Raw genomic sequence first — 20,528 nt, 5'->3', positions numbered from 1 at the left:
CAGAAACAAAGCCTGCCCTAGACTTAGAATAAAGAGGGAGATTATAGTGCTTAGGGAAAGTATGCACTGAACTCCAAGTTGCAGCTTCCAAAATATCTTTGGCAGGTACTCCCCTGAGAAAGGCAGCTGAAGTAGCAGCAGCTCTGGTAGAGTGAGTCCTAATTTTTCCTGGGATTTGCTTTCCATGATGAGAGTAACAAAATCTGATTCCATGAGCAATCCATTTAGAAATGGTCTGTTTTGAAATAGCTTTGCCTTGGGAATTTGCTGCATAAGAAACAAACAGTTGTTCTGTTTTCCTGATATCCTTGGTTCTGTCCAGGTAAAAGCGAAGCTGCCTGTGCATGTCCAAAGAATGCAAGATCCTCTCCCCCTTATTTTGAGGATTAGGGAAAAAAGTTGGCAGGTGAATAGTTTGGTTTAAAGCCACTTTAGAAACCAAACACACGACAATGGAGGCTAGCACTTGAAAAGTAACAAACCAAACAAAAAAGCACCAGTGGAGTAAACAGTCACGGCTCCTTTCCTTTTCACAAATTTAATGACGAAAACCACACAGATACACGAACAGCACGAAAATCCAAAATACAGCTCCAGTAACATAAAACCATTAACTTTAGAAACCACTTTAGGCATGAAAGTAGGGTTAGTCCTCAAAGAAACCCTGTCTTGATGAAAAATAATGTAAGGTTCCACAGCCATGAGCGCTTGTAACTCCGAGACTCTCCTGGCTGAAGTTAAAGCCAGTAGGATAACAGTCTTCCATGATAAATACTTTATATCAGATGTGGCAGCAGGCTCAAAAGGAGGCAGAGTAAGTTTTTCCAGGACATAATTGAGATCCCAGGCAGGAATGGGTGGTGTCCTAGGGGGCCTTAAATTCTTTGCTCCTCTGAGATATTGTTTCAGAAGTGGATGTGAAAAAATTGGAGGGTCTGTATTATAATGTGTAGAGATAGCTGAGGCATGTATTTTTATGAAGGAAAAAGATAAACCCTTATGCAACATATCTGTAAGGTAATGTAGAATCAATGGAATATTTGGAATGTGAGGATCTGATTCCTGAGCATGCATCCAGGTGCAAAATCTCTTCCATTTACCTTCATAAGATTTCCTAGTGCTAGGCCATCTAGCTTCTCGGATAACATCCATGACCTGTTTGTAAAGGGTAGGATTAATCATAGGCCCTGAATACGCCAGGCTGCCAGGCTGAGAGTTTTGATATGAGAGTGCAGGACCTGGCCCTGATGTTGAGACAAAAGATTTGGAATCTGAGGTAGAATCCAAGGAGGTTCCTGGGATAGATTTATCAGTGTTGAGTACCAAAATTGTCGAGGTCAATTCGGGGCTAGTAAGATCAGCTTTGGTTTGTCCTGTTTTATTTTTAATAACACCCTTGGTAGAAGAGGTATTGGTGGAAAGGCATACCCCGAGAGGTTCCTCCAACTGAATGAGAGAGCATCCACTTTCCATGCTATCTTGTGATATGTCCTTGTGCAAAAAGTCTGTAACTGGTAGTTGTGGGGAGATGCAAATAGATCTATGTCTGGGCAGCCCCAGGCTTCTGTAATCATCTTGAATATTTGGGTGTCCAGCATCCACTTGTGTGGGTCTGACAGGTTACTGCTCAGGCTGTCTGCCAGAGTGTTTTGTTTCCCTGGCAGGAATTGAGCTTGTAGGTCCACTTTGCAAGCTAGTGCTGTGTTCCATAGAGTCATGGCTAGTCTGCAAAGGGGGTAGGAGTGTGAACCCCCTTGCTTGTTTATGTACCACATAACTGTGGTGTTGTCTGTCCGTATCAGTAGCTGCCCTGGCTGTAAAAGATCCCTGAAAGCAAAGAGGGCATTCTGTACAGCTAACATCTCTTTTAAATTGATATGTAGATGCTTCTGATCCTCTGTCCAAAAACCTTGCAGGCCTTTCCCCTGCAAGTGGGCTCCCCATGCATAATCCGAGGCGTCCGTGGTTATCACTTGGTAGGCTGGAGGTAGACTGAAGGTTTTCCCTTTGTTTTGAAGACATGCCATGGCCCACCAATGGAATTCCTTTTGCAGGCAAGGCAAGTCAGCAATCACTGTTTCCAGACTGTGACAATGCTGGGACCATATGCTTTTTAGGTACCATTGTATCTTCCTCATATGCAGTCTTGCATATGGTATGAGTAGGATGCAGGAAGCCATGTAACCCAAAGCCTGCAGGAATTTCCTTTCAGTTAGCTGAGACATTAATGCCAAGCTTTTGAAAGTTGAAGACAGCTGTAGTTGTTTCTCTGATGTCAGGAATGCCATCTGGGTTGTTGTGTCTAAAAGAGCACCCCAGGAAAGTTATCTGTTGAGTGGGTGTCAAATTTGACTTTTTTACGTTCACAGTGAATCCCAAGTACTTGAGTAGATTCTGAATAAATTCCATGTGCTGGAGTAAAATGTCCTTGCTGTCTGCTTGAATAAGGCAGTCGTCCAGATAAGGGTAAATTTGAATTCCCTTGAGTCTGCAGTAAGCTACTACTGGTGCCAGGCACTTGGTAAAGACCCTGGGCGCAGCAGACAAGCCAAAGGGCAGCGCAGAGAATTGGTAATGTTTCGGGCCTGCCTTGAACCTGAGGTATCTTCTGCACTCCAATGTGTAGGTAAGCCTCCTTTAAATCCAATGTCACCATCCATGCATTTTTGCTCAACATTGGCAGGAGCTGCTGCAGAGTAAGCATCTTGAACTTTGGTATATCCAGGAAAGTGTTTAAGACTGACAGATCCAGGATGGGTCTCCAAGTATTTTGCTTTCTGGGAACTAGAAAGAGTCTTGAATAAAAGCCTTGTCCCGTCTCTGAATTTGGAACCAGTTCTATGGCCCTCATAGCCATGAGGGACCTCACCTGTTTTAATGCCTCTGCCCATTGAGTTTTTGGTAGGTCTGGCCATCCGTTTGGTTTTGGTAAGGTGTGAAAGTGGAATTTGTAGCCTCTTAAAACTACATCCAGAACCCACTTGTCTTGGGTTATGTAAGTCCAATTTCGGTGAAAAAGAGAAAGTTTTCCTCCCAGAGGAACTTCCAGGAGAGAGGTTCCTGGAACCATGCACGGGGAGTCATTGAACCTGTTTCCTGTAAGGTTGAGACCTATCTTCTCCACCCCTGGGGGTGGAAGCACTCCACTGTCTAGGTCTATAAGAGGTCTGTGCTTGGGCCCTCCCTCTGGGGCACCTATATCTACCCCTCTGAGGCTTGTCCGAGCTGGGAAAGGACCAATTTTTAGCTGGCCAACTTCTGCTAAATCTAGGAGGCTGAACTTGTAAGAAATCCTTAATCGTTTGCATGGATTTTGCCTTATCCTCCATTTTCTTTATAACCTCTTCAGCCTTAGACCCAAACAAAACATTATGTTGAACAGGAGCATCCAGTAATTTTGCTTTCACTTGATCAGGCAAATTTTGTTCCTTTAACCAAGCATGCCTTCTAATGACCGTGCCAGTGGCAGTCGCCCTGCAAGAGGCCTCCAAAGCATCAAAACCACAGTCTAAGGTATGTTTTCCCACCTGCTCAGTAGCATGCATCAAATCAGGTAATTCCTTATTGTCTGCACATGCAGAAATGGTACCCAGTTTTTGTTTCATAACAGACAAAAGGTATCGCTTATATTTCAACATATGAAATTGACAATTTAAAGCCCTAATAGATAAAGTAGCAGAACTGTACACTTTTTTGCCCCATCTCTCCAAAGCTCTAGAATCCTTATCTGACAGAAAAGCGTTCTTAGCAGTGGTGGCCTTAACACCCTTAGGAGCCTGAGAAATGGTTTCTGGATCAGCAGTAGGATTTTTATAAAGAAACTGGTGTGAGTCAGGGACTCTGTAATATCTATCAGGCTTAGCAGGGGTTGGAGGAAAGGAGTCAGGAGTTAAATTAGACTCAGAAAAGACATCATCCATAATATCCAAAATAGGAGGAATAGCCAGGGGTCTGTGCTGGGGAAGAAGAAGGAAATCCCTAAGCCTTCTCTTAGATTCAGAGTACTCCTGGCCTTCCCAGTGAAAATGTTCCCTCATGTCATGTAAAGTTTCCCCAAAAGAATAATCCTCAGGAGGAGAAGCTGAAGGAATGGATTCCTCAGCATCAGAATCCTCCTAAAGAGGGAAAGTATAATCCTGTTCAGAGGAAGACACTGAAGAGATAGATGCCTGATCACAGGATTCATAATCCAATTCTTGTCTTGGCCATTTGTCAGGAGGGGGATGTGAACCCCTAATCATAGTTAGCAAGTCCTCCGCCATTTTAAACATTTATTTTTGAGATTTAGGTCCCAGATCAGAGGAGGCCTGGGCTTGAGACTTTGTTTTAGAAGAAGTCTTTGCCTTTGTCTTTGCCTTTGCCTTTACCTGAAGCTGCGTAGGCCTGAAAACCCCCTCGGAAGCCGGTACCTGCACAGCGACTCCGGACCCATCCGAGAGAGCATTATCCGAAGGTCCTGCACCTGGAGTATTCGAAGGCCTAGTTGGCTCCTCGTGGGAGTCCGTTTCGGCAAGTGGTTCTGTAATGGCCGACGACAGGGGCTGCGAAAGCGCCTCACTGATGACGGCCGAACCAGCAGCTGGCTCTGAATGTAAACTGTCGTCTGATTTGGACCTCGGAGGCCTATCCTTATCCTTGCGCCTTTTAAGAAGTCCGGTAGTCGGAAGCGTGTCCGATGACATGTTATAATTAAATCGCCTCCCAAAGTAATGAAAGGCAAAATCGTATCTCCGTTTAATAGTACATTGATTAAATCTAGCACAAAACCGACAACTAGCTACGTTGTGGTCAGGGCCTAGACAAGGGATACAGTAAGAGTGAAAATCCTTATGAGGTATTTGCTTCCCACATGAAATACAATCATTAACTTTTTCTGACATCGGTCTGGAGCAAGAAAAAAGTTTCCCCAACGGGGTACTTAGCTTTGAAAAGAAGAATGTCTTCGGTATGAAGCACCAAAAATAGTAGGAGTCAGCCGACCAGCACTTGCGAACTGCTTCCACCATGCGGCAAGAAAGACTGGGCAATATGGCGTCGGCTGGGAGCTTTGTACCCCTGGCGCTCTGACGTCAGGGAGGGTGAGTACACAGCCGACACCAGACCCAGACTTTGGGATTTTGGCCGACCGAGGGCTGCCTGCCGGCAGGAAGAACCTTACAGTGATGACTGCAACAGTGAAACACGATGAACATCTAAGGGCAGCAAGCAGGGTTTTGACAATTTTTACAGACCGCCTCTGTCTATAAGAGACCTGAGCACCACCCATGAGTGAATTTGTGATTTCACATCCACCGGTCCAAATTTTGCTTGAAGATGGTCAGGGAAGGGCTCTGCTTCATGTGAACAGGAAGTCTATTTCAGAGGCGGGGTGATCTCTGGGACACATATCTGTCTCTTCAGCATAATCTATTCATGTCAGAGGTCAGGTTTAGATCTTTGGAAAGGTTAACACTCATGCAGTCAGTTTTGCAACTAAGCAACATTTCCATTGGGGATGGGTCAGAGTCTGCCTTGTAGGTCATGCACAGATCATCCCTCAGTAATCAGAAGAAAAATGAATACAGTGGCAGGGCTTTTAATTGGTCTGCATATGACATGTTGGCTATATCCTCTATTTTTTTGTTGAGAAACCTCTAAGGACACTCCATCTGTTGCAGGTGCCTGGCTAGGTACATGCCAAATGGTGCACTGTACTCAATTACTGGTCTGATGAGGGCTGAGTACAGTGGTACTATGGCATCCTTAGAGATGGATGTCATGCCTTTACTTGTAAGCTGAGCCACAAAGATAGATTTTCTCAGCACTATGGACACATGGTGGTCAAAGTTCAAATTACTATCTGAGTACCCAGCTCTCCCACCACTGGGTAATTTGCAGGGGTATTTGGTTGTCCAAAAGGTATTATTATTCCCTTCTTCGCACTCAGATTGAGGTCATGGCTCTGACACCAATCATTAGTCTGTGTCAGGCCATTGTTTTGGATATCAACATCATTTGGGGGAGTCATTGATTGTCCCCAACTTGCAGTTATCAGCAAACTTGCTCAGCCAAAGGACAGCTAATTTACCTTTATATATCCCAAACAGAAGGGGGCCTCCACTGAACCTTGTGGTACTCCAGTGGTGACTGGCCTCTTGCTGGATGTGGATTCCCCCACTCTAACAACATGTGTCCTATCTGTGAGCTATTTGGCTATCCATCGGGTAACATAGAGGTTTATGCTCAATTTTGTGAATTTATCTATAATTGTGCAATTGGGTATTGTGCAAATACTTTGACCAAGTCAAGGTAGGCAGTATGTACTGTCTTACATTCATCCATGGTTTTGGTGACCTTCTCAAAGAAGTCCAACAGAGTGAGCAGGCAGGACCTGTGCTTGACAAAGCCGAACTGAGTTGGGTCTAGAGTCTGGAGATTTCCTATGTCATTGTTAATCATATCCATGATTATCCTTTCCACAATCTTGCATATGAAGCTAGTCAGACTTATAGGTCAATAGTTTCCTGGGTCCGTTATTGGTCCCCATTTGTGCAGAAAAATGACTGTTGCTGTCCTAAACTCCACTGGGACAATGCATGTCTGGAGACTGCGGCTCAATAGAGATCCGAATGGGTCTGCTAGGTCATGTTTCAACCTATTTAATAGACGCCCTCGGACTCTATCTAGGCCCACTGATGCTGTGTTTCTAGCTTTAGACACAGCAGTGATGACCTGTTCTTTTATGATAGCAGGAAAAGGAATGGTAGGGGGTATTTCATAGGGAGTGACCGTGAAGGAGTGAGATGATGAGGGGGTGAAATATGAGTTGAGTTTATTGGTAAGCCGGTTTGCTATTTCTTCTGGCTGAGTACAGCTACTGTTATCTACAGCCAAATCAGCACAATGTTGAGTGATCTTAAGATTTTGGACATAACTAAAAATGCTTTGTGGTAATCCTTTGCTTGAGAGGCTATTTTAATTTTGTATTTATCTTTTGAAAACTTGATTAGTTGCCTGGTTTGCCTGTTGACACTAATGATGGAGTTTTTCTCTGTTGCGCACCCTCCTTCTTACTGCTAGACATGTATTTCTTCCTTCTGTTGTACAGTCTATTTATGCCAGAGGTCCATCAGGGTGACTTGTTTTTCAGACTAGACCTGGGTTTAATTCAGTCAGGTACTGCTGTTTCTATGCAGTTGTTTAAGTGGTTATACAGGGCATCTGTGTATACTTCTGCATAGGTATCCATGTTTTTGGGGTTGAGGAGCTTTACAATTACCTCTGCTATCACTTAATAGAAGGCAATTTGACTTGGAAAAATTATTCAGGATTTTAGGGTTTGATGGGGGTTTTACCATTACATTTATTTCAAAGGAGACTGATTTATAATCTGATCTTACCAATAAGAACATTATGCTGGGGGAAGGTGCTATTCTTCTCCATGTTTGTGAGTACTATGTCAAGGATATTTGAGTCCCTAGTGGGAGTGCATATCAGCTGTCCCACCAAATTTGCATTGACAAAGTCCAAGAATCTCTGAACCTGCATGTTATTGGTCATGTACATTTCCCAGTTTATGGAGAGGTAGTTTAAATCCCCCCGAGTAGTGTGTTGGGTTGAATAGTAAGTGATTCTAGCAACTTCAAGCATGCAAAGTAGTTTTCATGATGCATGGTTGGGGACCCGTAGCTATCGATGATATGGTGGGGGATTTTGCCTGTGGTCAGCTGGACATGGAGTAGCTCAAGAAAGTCATCCTGCTTGATCAATCTAGAGGTGTGATTGTTTATGTAAATGGAAACACCTTCTCCTTTCCTTTTTTTCCTTTTCAGAGGGTGGTCTGAATGTGTGATAAACATTGTAGCCTTACACTGCTGGGGTGATTTCCACAGTCTTGAATCACATCTCTGTAACTGCACACACGTCATCATCCTGCACAGTGAAGCGAACTTCTGGGGAGTGCAGTTTCTTGTTAAGACTCCTAGCTTTGAGGAGTAGTACGTTCAGCTTGGTATTAGAAGAATTTATGTTAGCAGGTCTGTTGGCTTGGCACTGCCTAAGAAAGGTGCTATGGGGTAGCTAATGCCTTGGTCAGTATTTGTATGCCTAGTGATGACAGGTGCAGACTATTTCTGGCAAAGCAACGTGGTCTGTCAATCATGCCATCCTGGGCTGATAAATACTGGATCCCCTTATACTGATGGCAGTAGCTAAGCCAATTATTAAAGTCAATCATTTTTTTTGTATTGTGGTATCATTCTTGGTGAGGGTAGAATCCTGCTCATTGTGAGGCTCAAACCAACTTGCAAAATAAATTCAGAGAGGTCCATCATGTCTCTCTTGGGAGGTATGTCTCAGGTCATTCACATCCACATGGAGTCCAGCTGAGTCATACTGGTACTTGTGGTTGAGTAACATGAGTGCCTACATGATCTGACAAATCCTGGCCCCTGACAGGCAACTGACTGCAATCCTCTCTTTATCCATCCTTATGAGGGAAGCTCCTATGAACAGGACGTTTGAATGTGTGGTGTTTCGCCTTAGGGGCTTGCTTGTGGAGACACTGTGCTGAGTATTTTTATGTGTACTGGTTGGTGCTGACTTGGTTTTGTTTGCATGTGGTTTCTGAGGTTTTGGTAAGTTGCTTGTGAGTACCTCCACATATGTAGGTTTATATGTTGAGACTTTATTTAGTGAGGGAAATGATGTGCATGTGCTGACAACCTATTTGTTATTTGATTTGTTAGTATGTGACAGTCATTTCTCAATTTTCATAGTGTAACTATATCTCTCACATACTGTGTTTGCTTATTTGATTCAGAATTAAATGGTTGTCAGTATACACGAGAAAATTGCTACATTGCCTCAGGATACCCATATCCACTAGGCTGGCCAAAGAGATAGCATGAAACTGCCTATCCATGGTTTCAGGCTTTTTACTATGACTTTAACCAGGGAGAAGAGTGGGGAGATTTAACTGGACTGGGATGACAACACACGGGCAAAGAATGGGTGTTACACTTACTGTGAACTGCAGCTATCCAACAATGTGATGCTGCTCAGTGTGCAACTCAGATGCTCCTAGAGCAGCAGGCAGGCTGGAGAAGGTTGTAGAGATAGTTACTCTAAGAGAAATTTTAACTTGAAAGCATTTGCATCTATACAAGGTACTGCTAGCCGCCGCTGTGTGGAGTGCCACTTAGCACAAACACTGAACTTATACAGAATGAGAAAAACAAGTTTTACAACAGTATGGGTTGAAGACCAAGTCGACACTTGGCAAATTTCACCAAAGGACAATGACCTGATAAAGGCTGCTGAAGTAGAAACTGCTTTAGTTGCATAGGCTTTAGGATTAATTGGGAGTGAACCCAAAATGTATGTAGAACACAACTCAATACTAAAGACGTTCTCACCAAACAAAGCCAAAGATGAAATCCAAAAAATGAGAACAGTCACCACGAACAAATACCTTCTGTAGACAAGTTCCAAGTCAAACACAATTCCAACTGAAGATATCCACGATAAAAGTGTAAAAAATCATTTATTGGAAACACAGGATGAGCGCTTTCGCATAGTTAAACTATGCTTCATCAGATACAAACACAAAGTAATTTCAAAGTACTTAAATAACACAACTTTTGGCGGGCTCATTAAATTAGATTAAATTAAATTAAGCCTTAATTGCCTCTTAGCAGATTAAGCACACTGCGACATTCAGATGCAATTTAAAACCAGTAATGCATTCTTATTTCAGCATCCAATGTAAACAATCATCATATCACATTTCGAAACATTATGAGGACCCTCATAAAACAAAAAACCTTGTGAATTTCAAACCAAAGGGCACATATATATGATCACACTGCAGCGGTGCACAATCAGTAAAACTACCAAAAAACTACCAAAAAACGCCAACTCAAAGCGTATAGCGTTTGCAATCTGTACATCACTTACTTGCCCAAGATTCCTTCCTGAAGTATTCTTGCAGTGTTCCTTATCTCATGAACCTTACATATATTCAGATCCAATACCTTTATAGTCAAGAGCTCCATAAACAACAAATGTTTAAACCGCATTCATCAGCGGAATAAAACTCCACGAAAAAACATCAATAACCTATTTACTGCTGCGAGGTAAACCTCACGCCATTTGCTATTGGCATCACATGTCTAGGTGCTCAGTAAGGAATACCTGCTATTCTAAGAAGTTGTCCCCACGGTCCTACTGCAAGACACTTTGATCCATTGGCTAAAGAAATTCAATATAGGTCAACGTTAATACAAATTTACACTTCTTTAGGATCCTAATTCCTATAGTATAAAGCATACATAAAAGCATCTTTCATATTCCTATGTTTTTGAATATGCATAAGTGTATCACTAAATAAATGTGGAGAAATGTAAAAGAATGAACTGAAGTCACTGCGGACACGTACAATGGTGCTCGAATGGAATACTAGAGAACACACAATAGTTCACACAATAGTTCTAAATATCTCAATCAATCTCATGCACAATAGAGTAAATCATATTACAAAATGCTTATTAGATAAATATTTAACCACAAAGCCCTTACCTTTGACTATTAAGTCATAAATTACAAGGTATGTTATATTTAAGAAATTAACAAAAATTCCATAAAATCACCATAATTTACATAGCAATAATTGCTACAAAATACATATGGAAATATATGTGTATATAAATATAAATATAAACATATGCAAAATATGTAATAAAAGCATATCTATGCGAACAACATATATAAAATAACTATGTCCTTAATAGAGAAAATGTATGTATGTACATATACATATGAATAACAATATTTAAAGTGTTTGTTCAAAAGCTTCACACAAAAATCATGCTATAAAAAACACAAATAATGATGTGCGACAATATTACAACACTCAAGGCGAATGTTATCTGCATACCTCTTATATTGAAGATGTACCACCTCAATATGTATGTACATAATATATACCAAATAAAACTATAGAAGTTCAAGAACCAGATCTCAAAAATCATTATATCAAACTAAATATACATTTGTTATAAAACATATTTACAATATAAAATATATAATAGAAAAATCTATATCATGGATACCAAAAGAAGTGTATTTACCTCCATAAACATATATAATGTTATGAAATACAGATCATAGTATTAAATTTAATGAAATGTAAAATAATCCAACCTATAATAGTCCACAGCAAATTTCCAAGGTGGTAGTGTGTCCCTACCATTGAATACTTATACCTCAGCTCATAAAGGGCTATGAATGATTAAAAGCCTACATATGCATACCACAAGTCAAAGGAAATCTAGTGCTCACTGATACTATCATGACATTATTGAATAGTATAGGAGTGTATAATTCTAGGGCACAGTCACAAGCTTCATCTACGTTCAATTAGCACAGGTTTTAAAGAGATGAAGCCATTCAGCCCTGGTGGAATATGTGCCGCTAGTTTCAGTATCCAATGTAGCTCGGCTCTAGCCAATCTTTGTTCAATACTACCTCCTCTTAAGGTTGGAGTGATTATATCCAATGCCCTGAATGTAAAAGAATGAGAGGGACACTCTTTAATATGCCTGGCTAAAGCATTTGTGTCCTCCTGTTTGCGGATCTCATAGAGATGGTCGTAAATGCGGTCCCTTAACCTTCTCTTAGTGAGACCCACATAAAATACCGTACAGACAGAACAGGTGGCCAGATAAATCACATTTTTGGTGTTGCAATCAGCATAATATCTAGGTTTGAAAACAAAATTCATGCTGGGGTGTTGGTAAAGCTGTACACTGCTTATACTGTTGCACCTGGGACAGTGTAAACAGGGGTATGTTCCTTTTCTCACCAAATCTCCTGGTGTTAAACTGGTGGACTTTCCTGTATTCGTAACCTGCCGGTCATTGCACAGTTGCCTCTTAAGATTATTACTATTGCTATAGCAAAATGTTGGTGTAGAACCTACAATATTACTGATCTCTTTATTTACTGTAAGGACATTCCAATGCTTCCTTATCACACTTCTAACACTCTCCACCTCATTAGTAAATTTAATTACATAACTAAGCCTTTTTCCATGAGTATTGAAGCCAGCAGTGGCTTCCATCCTGTATCCTCTTTTAGTGGAGAATTCCATGCTAGCATCATGCTCCAAGTCTCCAATGATTTCATTTCTCACCCTTCTAACCATATTCATGTTATACCCCCTGTCTCTGAACAGCGATTCCATGTTGTTAACTTCTTTCAAAAGATCATCTCTATTTTGACAGAGTCTGGATACTCTAATGAATTGACTGGTGACTATGCCACGAAAGGTGTAAGCTGGATGCATGCTATCTGGTGCTAATAGTGCATTTTTCCATACCGTTTTTCTGTAAATCCTAGTGACAACCTCACCTTCTTTAGTCAATCTAAGTGTGACATCAAGGAAATTAACCTCATAACCTGAAATCTCAACTGTAAACCTTAAGAAATCAGTTGTGGTTTGTAGATGACCAAGGAAGTGTTGAAAACTATCAACCGTACCTTCCCAAAATATAAGTATGTCATCTACAAACCTTCTGTAAAATCTTATACATCTAGAGAGTTCGTGGGTAAACAGAAACAACTTTTCCCACCAGTAAACCACCAAGTTAGCATAGGTATTGGCACAGGGGGTGCCCATGGCAACCCCCCATGCCTGTAGGAAATAATCATTCTCAAAGATGAATACATTGTTGTTAAGCACTATATCGAGAAGCTGAGTTATCAATATTATTCTATCATTTGAGAATTGAGTTTCTTTGTGCAGAAGCTCTCTGATGTACTGTACCCCTATATCATTGGGGATTGAAGTAAAAAGTTTCTCCACGTCCATGGTTATGAGGAGGTACTCTGTGTCTCTCATTTCTAGATGTAGGCCCTTAAGGCTATCTATAAGTTGGTAAGTGTCACTAAGGATGGTGTGGCAATTATTCACTACTGGATGTAGGAGGCTTTCCAAAAAGATCGATATATGGGCGGTAACCCACCCTTCACCCGCTACAATAGGCCTCATCGGTACAGGCCAGGTCTCTTTATGGATCTTAGGGAGACCCTTGACAATGGGAATGACAGGGTCAGATACTAACAGATATTCATACATTTCTACACTGATTTGTCTGCATAGTAATAGATCATATACATTATCTTGAACTGTTAATATAATGGAGGAGGCCTGCTGTGCAGTAATACGTTTATAGGTATTTTGATCAGACAATAACAGCCTCATACTATTCACATAATCATCCACATCCATCAACACTACACCCCCCCCTTTGTCAGCAGGTTTCACAATCAAATTATCATCACTTCTCAATTTAGCCAGAGCTTGAAATTCTTCCCTGTTGAGATTACAAAACCTTCCTTTTATGTTTTTATATGCCGTAGAAAACAGTGCATAAAAATCTCTCTCACATAGATCTAGAAAGCATTGCACTATTGGATGTATGGGAGGTGTAAAAGTACTTTTGTTTTTAAATATAACACAGGATTTCATTCCCTCAGTCATCACAGTCTCAACAGTAGAGAAAAGCAACTTAAGGCAAACCCGTCTACAAAATAGTCTTAAATCCAATAAAGTGTCCTCTAGTGATGATCTAGTTGACGGAATAAATGTGAGCCCTCTATTGAGAAGGCTATGCATAGCTGTGTCCATATTATAGCTAGAAAAATTAAACACAAGAGTCAATTTCTGGTTCTTCTGTTGACCATGTTGCCTTCTCCTGAAAACTTCCGTTTTCTTGGTCCCCTGCTGCTGGATCTCCCCCTGGAATTGGGGGCAAACTTCCTTTGATAGGGTAAAAAAGGTGGATTCGAGGTGCCTGATACATAGTTGCTTTTAGGTATTGCTCCTGGATTCTTATGTCCTTGTAGGGCCTCTTGATTGGGTGGAGGTGTGTCTGTGGTTGAAAAATCTATAGGGTCCAGAGCATTGACCCTATTAGAAGAAACCACTGACTGTGGAATGAATTGAGAATTGTTAAGCTGCTGAAACAGATTATTAGTGGATTCTGCATTCGCTGTCATATTGCTGTGCTTCTGTGCATTCTGCATAGAGTTAGCCTGACCATCCTGGTGCCTAGGCCATACAAAAACATGACCGTTCTGGAAATCCAAAAGATCTCTCCTTAATTTATGCTGTTTGGTCTTACACAGTCTTTCACCAAAAGATTTAACTTGTGTAAAAGTCAATTGGAGTTTCTCTAAGCAATACTCTGAGCTGAAACTATCCACTATCCTTTGGTAAAGTACATTAGTTTTAGCACGAAGATCAGTTTCCAGTGGAGAAAAGTAATTCAGAAGTAATTTTACATAGTCAAATCCCAGGCCTATATTCAAGTCTTGCCACTGCTTTAATAAAAAAGGGTGGGAGTCCCCATACGTAGGCATGCAGAAAACCCGCATGCCTCTGGGGACTACCTTATGGTGCAAGCAAGCTTCTAAATGTAATCTTTGCCACATGTACCTTTGAAGTTGGTAAAGATTATTTTCCAGCATTTTAAGTTGTTCATTGAATTCTTGTAGATTTTCTCCATTGCCAATCGTTGACCTGTGGGCCCCTACTTCATTTAAGTCCAGTGACAATAAAGGGTTTAATTCACATGCGAATAAATCTGTCCACAAACGAGACACGTCCCTCGACCCTGGATTAGAAGCAGTCCCAACACTCTGGCCTTCCATCGTGTGTATTGAGTTATGAACAAGATGCAAAGCGAACCCAAAATGTATGTAGAACACAACTCAATACTAAAGACGTTCTCACCAAACAAAGCCAAAGATGAAATCCAAAAAATGAGAACAGTCACCACGAACAAATACCTTCTGTAGACAAGTTCCAAGTCAAACACAATTCCAACTGAAGATATCCACGATAAAAGTGTAAAAAATCATTTATTGGAAACACAGGATGAGCGCTTTCGCATAGTTAAACTATGCTTCATCAGATACAAACACAAAGTAATTTCAAAGTACTTAAATAACACAACTTTTGGCGGGCTCATTAAATTAGATTAAATTAAATTAAGCCTTAATTGCCTCTTAGCAGATTAAGCACACTGCGACATTCAGATGCAATTTAAAACCAGTAATGCATTCTTATTTCAGCATCCAATGTAAACAATCATCATATCACATTTCGAAACATTATGAGGACCCTCATAAAACAAAAAACCTTGTGAATTTCAAACCAAAGGGCACATATATATGATCACACTGCAGCGGTGCACAATCAGTAAAACTACCAAAAAACTACCAAAACGCCAACTCAAAGCGTATAGCGTTTGCAATCTGTACATCACTTACTTGCCCAAGATTCCTTCCTGAAGTATTCTTGCAGTGTTCCTTATCTCATGAACCTTACATATATTCAGATCCAATACCTTTATAGTCAAGAGCTCCATAAACAACAAATGTTTAAACCGCATTCATCAGCGGAATAAAACTCCACGAAAAAACATCAATAACCTGTTTACTGCTGCGAGGTAAACCTCACGCCATTTGCTATTTGCATCACATATCTAGGTGCTCAGTAAGGAATACCTGCTATTCTAAGAAGTTGTCCCCACGGTCCTACTGCAAGACACTTTGATCCATCGGCTAAAGAAATTCAATATAGGTCAACGTTAATACAAATTTACACTTCTTTAGGATCCTAATTCCTATAGTATAAAGCATACATAAAAGCATCTTTCATATTCCTATATTTTTGAATATGCATAAGTGTATCACTAAATAAATGTGGAGAAATGTAAAAGAATGAACTGAAGTCACTGCGGACACGTACAATGGTGCTCGAATGGAATACTAGAGAACACACAATAGTTCACACAATAGTTCTAAATATCTCAATCAATCTCATGCACAATAGAGTAAATCATATTACAAAATGCTTATTAGATAAATATTTAACCACAAAGCCCTTACCTTTGACTATTAAGTCATAAATTACAAGGTATGTTATATTTAAGAAATTTGGGAGTGGCTTGTTCTTGGAGATATAAGAGAAATACAATCTGACACTGATCATGACAGGGAAACTTTCTAAACTCTCCTGCCCAAACTATTTTGTATGAAGAGGCAGTCATGTGCAGATAAAATCAAAGTTATTTGAGAACGTGTGTTGAGAATGTATTCTTGTCTGTTTTGGTAGTTTGGAAAGAGCACAGGAAGGTGAATATGTCATGTGAAGTTCTTCTCAAATGCTACTTTTGGAAAAAAGGAAGGGTTAGTTCTGAAAATAATCCTATCTTTATGGAAAATTATATATGGAGAATCCAAAAACAGGGCATGAAGTTCTGATACCCTTTTGGTTGACCTGATCTCCACTAACAGTAATGTTTCCATAACATGAACATTAAACCCACTGAAGTTGCTGGTTCAAAAGGAAGTTTGGACAAGGTTTCTAATACTAAATTCAGGCCCCATGAAGGAGATGGAGAAGAAGTCTTAAGTGAAATACCCCCATTGAGAAAAGCTTTGTACAGTGTATGAAAAGCCAAAGACTGGTCTTGCAAACCCATGTGTAAAGAGGAGATGGTTGCTAACTGGACCTTAATGGTAGAGAAGCTAGAACTTGCTGCAAACACTGAAGATGAGAAGTGGAGAATGGCCATTAAGGGGGCTGTAATGGGGTCAGTGTTCTGAGATTCAGCCCATATGCTAAACTTTTTCCATTTACTACAGTACTCTTTCCAGGTATAAAATTTCTGAGAAGCTGTGAGAAGCTGTAAAACATCAGAGGAAAGCTAGCGGTCCAGTGCCATCATCCAAACTGGAGAAACCAAGTGGATAATCTTAGACTGGGATGTTCTTGATGAGGATCTCTGGATGGGTGAGATATCAGATCCAGAATCAGATCTGGGAATGAAGGGGATTCTTTCAAGTAAGGTATCAGAAGGGAAAACTAAATCTGTCTTGACCAATAAGGGGCAAAGAGGATGACTTTGGTCTTGTACTAAATCGCTTTATGTAATTTGGTCATTTTTGGAAGAGGGGGATAAGAATAAAGTAGCCAAGGTTCTTCAGAATGGACATATCCTGCTATAGTAGGTCCCCCTAGAACCTGGTCATATAAACAGCATAGTTCATGACCCTAACAGTGAATGTGCCAGAAGCATAAACTTGCTTCCCTAGCCTATCCATGACCCGACACTCCTTGAGGGCCAGATGAATACAAGAAGAGTGCTTTGACAGTTCTTTATTGGTGGCCGCTGAAATAATGATGAAATCCACAGAAGTGGTTTTGGCCCAAAACAGTTTATCTTTATGGGAATCTAAGTATTTTACTGGGCTTCCTGGGGACTGGCTCAGATGTATCTGGCTCTTGCCAAACTTTATTTAACGCCAGCTCAGCCATTTTGTCAGCAGATGGAAAAAGCCAGGAAGTAGACGGGGTCATCCCGTATGCTTCAAACAACACTGAGTCCTGAGAGGGAGGTACAGTTGGCCAGGATCTCCTCTGCCTCTGGAGTTCCAGTACCTCTCTGAAGGACATGCACTGAGAATGGGATTTTGGGGACCCACACTCTAACATCTAAATCAGCATCTGATGTGACAGACTCCTCTGGCAAGTCTATGTGCTTCCTCTTGCACACCATTTTCTGAGGTGTCTCAGAGGACAATGAGCCTGTAAGGCAGTAGGTTTGTGGAAAACAGAATGTGACTGCACAGATGATGCCTGCTGTGAACCCAGGTCAAGGTGGTCATGGGGAGGACCCATAAGCAGAGGGCCCTGTGGATCCACCTATGAGGTGAAATGATTCTCCAAGGCACCCTGAAAGCTTTTCCTACTTCAGTATTATCCAAGGAAATTGCACTCATGGTCAGGTCCAATCCCTTAAATGGGGAGAGAACCAATAGCCTGGGTTGATTCTCCCTATCCGACTAAGCAGACGGTTCTGAGGAGAGGATTAGCACTGAGGTTTTTGAAGGTGGAAGACCTCAACAATACTGACGTAGCCATCCCTCCAACCCCTCAGCTCTGAGACTCAATCATCGTATCCAAAGGCATCTGTAAATGAAAGGTCAAATCCAGCTCTCCTAGAGCCATGGATACATGGCTCATCGACTCCACAGTCATATGATCCAGATGACCATATGGATCTGATAAAGCTGGGGCCATAGGGTGTTCTGGTGACAGATTTTGTATAGTGGTGAAATGTATGGATCCAGTTAGCTTCAGAGCCAATGGAGTCTCATCTTGATTTGGGTTTGAAGTAACACTTGCAGAAAACAATCCAAATCTACTTTGGAGGTGCTACAGTAGGACCTGGTTCATGGAGGAGGCAGACACAGGTCTGAAAACAAGTTTCTCTACTCTTTTTGGAGAGTCCTAAATAGCAATTGGCATAGATTCAGGATCTGGAGGTATAGTACATGTTGCTACTTGGTTCAAAGTGTCTTTGAGTCTAGGGATTAACGGTGTCAAAACTTGAGTTGAAGCTTCTGTCTGACATTCTCTTGGCTCTGAATCCTCCTACTTCGAAGGTTTCTCTGACGACGTTTTGTTTTTTAGGAAAACTTCAGATCCAGCAGGAGAAGGCCCTGATTTCTTTTATCAGACAGCTCTCTGGCTCTAAAAGAAGCACAGATATCACAATCTGAATTAAAGTGTCCCACCCCCAAAAACACCACATATAAATCATGGAGGTCCTTGGGGGTGTCTTATGCCCACACTGGGAACATTTTTCGAAGATAGTCTTATGCACCATTCAAAGAGACAAAAACTAAACACACACACACACACACAGTATAAAAAGCAGTACACTTCTAACTTTAACGTTTAACGTTATTTAAATATCTACCAACAGTAACAATACTATATTAGTAACTCTAAAAAATCTAATGATAATAAACTAATGATGGTGGTAAGTAACACCAGAACAAAATGGTGCGATGCCAGCAACAGAAGGGCAAGATTTTGAAATTTAAAAATTTTTCCTTTCACTCAAGAAGCTGCAAAAACGATCTCAAACGAGTCTATTCTACTTTAAACCTGTCAAAGACCAAAAAATATGTGAAAATTCTCACAAAAACTATCCAGAAAGAGGTGGAGCACTTTATTGGCAGGATCTGCGATGTTACTTCAAGAGGTGACAGACAAGATCTGAGTTAGTCAGGAGGGAGCTAAGCATTGTCGGACAGAAAAATTTTGGAAATGCTCAAAGTTGGAGCACTAAATTGGAGGGATCAGATCCTAGCAGGGGCTCAAGGACCCATATATTCGATCAGATGGACTGAATGAATAGGATCTTACAGTAAATTTGGCCACCATAATATACTAGGTAAAACAGTACCTCAACCTGTACACTGTAAAAAAATATATACAGAGTACTAGCTGTTTTTTCAATCAGAATAGACTGTAATGATTTCCAATACATATCTAAGTGAAGATACTGTGTACTTTTCTTTCTTTCTTCTCATATGTCATGGATATAACGGAACTGATTAAATGGTTACTTCTGAGAAACATAGAAGATAAGAATAATATAAATTATTAGCAAAAGATTCATTAGATGCAGAGATTTCCTCACTTATATACCAGAAAAAAACTTGGTTCCCTCATCAATGTTCATTCAATGTGGAATTTTATTACACATTTATTCTGCTTTTTTTGTTTGATGTGTTTGTTTGTTTGGACAGCAAAGAATTACACCACTAACCATCTAGCTCTCTTATATTTTGTCTGAAAATGCCACTGCAAAACTAACTGAAAACTTGTGTTTTGGCAAATCAGCGCTGAAGAGTGACATTAGCAGATGCCCCTAACCACATCTGATATCAAAAGCCACGGAGTGCCAACAAAAGAAATCTCATCTTTATCAAACATCGTGCCCCTTTTCCTCACTTATTCTCCTTGCACATGCTAATGAGGATCAGCATGAATCTTAATGCATTATCCTGCAATGTCAAATGTTCCATTTTTCTTCCTGAAGGAAAACTTCCATTTAATCAAGTTTATTAATTTAGCAGCACTCTTCACAGTTTATTCATACAAACACAAGTATAGACTACTACAGATCTTCACCTAAACTTCATGATGCTTGGAATATTGTACTATTACTACAGAAATACTGCCATATTCAGGTCATGTAGAATGTTAACAGGTACATCCAGTTTTCTTTAGCAGGAAACAAAGTGTGGACTTTATGGTCTGAAAAGAATTGTGCAAAAATAATTTGCAGCATTACTAGCATACCTTAAACATTTTAGAAGTATTGCAGCTGTTGGCACTCTGAAGGAAAAGTGTGGAACATTCCCTAATGAATTGGGTACTATGTTTCAGGCACTGTATATTATTCATCACCAACAGTGCTATGGAATGAAAACAGCTTTTCAACTATTACTGGTATACAAATAAGTTGAAAAAATAACATGTATTAGCACAGTGAATAATTACTCTTTGTAATAAGTATTACATGTTGCAATACATAGGGTGAGGCAAATCAGGAAAAGTACAGTTTTGTACCTACCATAAATGTAGATGTTCGAGGATTCCATTGCTGCAGTCCTGACTA

At 40.5% G+C, this 20,528-nt stretch overlaps 1 protein-coding gene across 2 annotated transcripts in view; it reads right to left on the bottom strand.

Annotated features, from left to right (window-relative positions):
- Positions 1–20,528, bottom strand: part of COBL (cordon-bleu WH2 repeat protein) — a 1,839,636-nt gene that overhangs the window by 1,501,819 nt on the left and 317,289 nt on the right. The window lies entirely within an intron of this gene.

The sequence above is a fragment of the Protopterus annectens genome, chromosome 3.part0 (assembly GCF_019279795.1).
Source record: "Protopterus annectens isolate FY-2018-M chromosome 3.part0, PAN1.0, whole genome shotgun sequence".
Classification (NCBI taxonomy): Eukaryota; Metazoa; Chordata; order Ceratodontiformes; family Protopteridae; genus Protopterus; species Protopterus annectens.
The sequence above is the reverse complement of the archived record's forward strand: the minus strand, read 5'-3'. Positions and strand labels throughout refer to the sequence as shown.